Source organism: Peromyscus californicus, unplaced genomic scaffold (assembly GCF_007827085.1).
Source record: "Peromyscus californicus insignis strain IS unplaced genomic scaffold, ASM782708v3 Scaffold_12__1_contigs__length_115047231, whole genome shotgun sequence".
NCBI classification, from domain to species: domain Eukaryota; kingdom Metazoa; phylum Chordata; class Mammalia; order Rodentia; family Cricetidae; genus Peromyscus; species Peromyscus californicus.
In genome coordinates this window covers 47,781,806-47,784,389 of record NW_026294413.1, presented here as the reverse complement: position 1 = coordinate 47,784,389, position 2,584 = coordinate 47,781,806, and the positions used below count along the sequence as shown (strand labels likewise).

The 2,584-nt window shown below is 50.1% G+C and overlaps 1 non-coding gene across 1 annotated transcript; it reads left to right on the top strand.

Annotated features, from left to right (window-relative positions):
• The first annotated feature begins 398 nt into the window (after positions 1 to 398).
• Trnae-uuc (transfer RNA glutamic acid (anticodon UUC)) lies at positions 399 to 470 on the top strand. The gene has a single exon. It is a non-coding gene; the product is annotated as a tRNA-Glu (tRNA).
• Positions 471 to 2,584: the final 2,114 nt, after the last annotated feature.

Sequence of the window (2,584 nt, the reverse complement as noted above, 5' to 3'; positions counted from 1 at the left end):
CTGCGCGGGGCTCCGACCCACGGAGAAAGGCCAGCGAAGGAAGGCGGACACCCGGCACACCGGGTTCCCCGGGTCCCAAAGAGGATCGGCGGCTGGGCACCGTGGCGACTGCCGCAGCCCAGCCTTCCTGCCCCGCGTGGCTGCAGCAGTGGAGGTGGCCTGCGTGCTCCTTGCCAGGTTCTGGTCCCGTGTAGACCAGCAGAACCAGGGCAGGGCCGTGTCCAGTGGATCCGATGTGCCACAAAAAGCCGGGATTGCAGCAGAGCGGAGCGCACAGCAGGAAAGTGGGTTCACGCATGCGCAAATCAGATTTACAGTCATGTGCAGAATCTGCAGACCGTGGGAGGAGCAAAGCAAAGAGACTCAATTTGCCTGAGCTCGGCCCTGCATTCGTCGTCTCCCACATGGTCTAGCGGTTAGGATTCCTGGTTTTCACCCAGGCGGCCCGGGTTCGACTCCCGGTGTGGGAACGCCAAAACCTTTTAGAATGAAGACACTAGGTTTACACTGGCCTGACACAAGAGGAGAGTTTTTAAGACGAACTGAATTTACAGACGCCTCTCTGAGTCGTCGCGGCGGGAGAAAGACCAAAGAACAGGGTTAGAGACTGCGGTCACGTGATGTCAGGCATGTGCTTAATCCTTCCTCCCAGGAGAGCAGGACTCCCGGACTTGCGATTCACCCGTCCCATTTCGCTAATGTTCAGAGAGGAGAGGGTGGAAAAACAGATTTTCAGAAATATTCAGCGGCGAGGCTGTGTCAGCAACAGTAAAAACACACCTTCTTCCCTAATCTATTTGTTTAAAACTGAATGAATGAATGAATGCATGAGTGAGTGAGCGAAACCTTCCAGCATTCACGTTTGACTAGAATCAGAAATCGCAGTATTCCGGTGTGGCCAGCGCTCAGGTGTCTCACACCCCTCCGCCCCAACCCTGCACCCCTTTACCTGTCCTGACATGTGCAGATAGGAAAACCCACAGGGGTTTGAGGCTCCATTCGCCTCCACGGGGGTTGAATTCTTTGAAACTCGCAGTTTGTTCCCAAACTACCAACATTGAAAAATGTCCATGAAAACGACTTGGCCTCCCCGTGGCTGTGAAACCCACTCCATCCAAGTTCTTTCAGATTCTCAGGGGGAACAAACGTCATCCTTCAGGAGGACCAAAGGCAGAATGTATGCTTATTAAAATTCCTGCCGCTGCGGTGGCTCAGGCCTGCCACCCCACAATCTGGGAGGCGAAGAGGACTGCACCATTTCTCAGTCAGACTGGGCTGCGCAGTGAGACCTTGTCTCAAAACACAACAGAACGAAATCACCAACGGGATTTTAGAGGAGAAAACGATCGATTGGCCAGTTCATTATTTATTAAACTAGTTAGGGCAGATCTGATCAGAAAACGCAGATCCTAACAATAGCAGGTGATGTTTATTGAGCACCCAATGTGAACGAGGATAATTTAACACACTATGTTATTATTAGATAGCATTATTTCTGTCAGGGAGTTTTGGTGGCACATTCATAGTAGAGTGTTTAATAAAGGAACTTAGTGTGCTGTGCGAGCATGCACATGCCATGGCACTCATGTGGGGGGTCAAAACATAATTTTAGGAGTGGTTTGGGGGCTAGAACCCTGGTCATCGTATCAGGCTTAGCAGCAAGCTCCTCTATCTGCCCAGGCAGCTCCCACTGGCCTGACCCCCAGAAAGTTTCCTGAGGTAGGCGGCCCTTGAATTTTGGTTGGATTTACATCTCACCCCCTGACAGGAAAATTCTGTAGTCCAGAGGTGCACTTCCTCCCACTCACACAGCACAACTAGCATAATGTCATCCTTGTAATAGACTGGTGTCATACCACCCATATAATGACTGTTGTCAGGCATGCTTATTTATCCAAAACTCTGTGAAACATTTAAAAGTCCATTTACTGGGACTAAGGTTAAGTGCTGTGGAGGGAAATCTTGGGTGTAGTTCTTCAGGCTTGGTCTGCCTGGCTTTTGTGTGTTCTGGGGACTGAACTCAGGTCCTTGTTGCTAGGAAGGCGAGCACTTAACCTTAGTCCCAGTAAATGGACTTTTAAATGTTTCACAGAGTTTTGGATAAATAAGCATGCCTGACAACAGTCATTATATGGGTGGTATGACACCAGTCTATTACAAGGATGACATTATGCTAGTTGTGCTGTGTGAGTGGGAGGAAGTGCACCTCTGGACTACAGAATTTTCCTGTCAGGGGGTGAGATGTAAATCCAACCAAAATTCAAGGGCCGCCTACCTCAGGAAACTTTCTGGGGGTCAGGCCAGTGGGAGCTGCCTGGGCAGATAGAGGAGCTTGCTGCTAAGCCTGATACGATGACCAGGGTTCTAGCCCCCAAACCACTCCTAAAATTATGTTTTGACCCCCCACATGAGTGCCATGGCATGTGCATGCTCGCACGCACACAAAAATAAGTAAGTGTAACAAAGAACGTCAGTGAGTCCTGTGGTGGGGGGCATACAATTACATTCCTTTTAAAGAGAGGAATTCGTCATTGCACATTCTGACTGGGACCCAGAAGAGGGGTGAAGGTTCTGTGACAAGTGA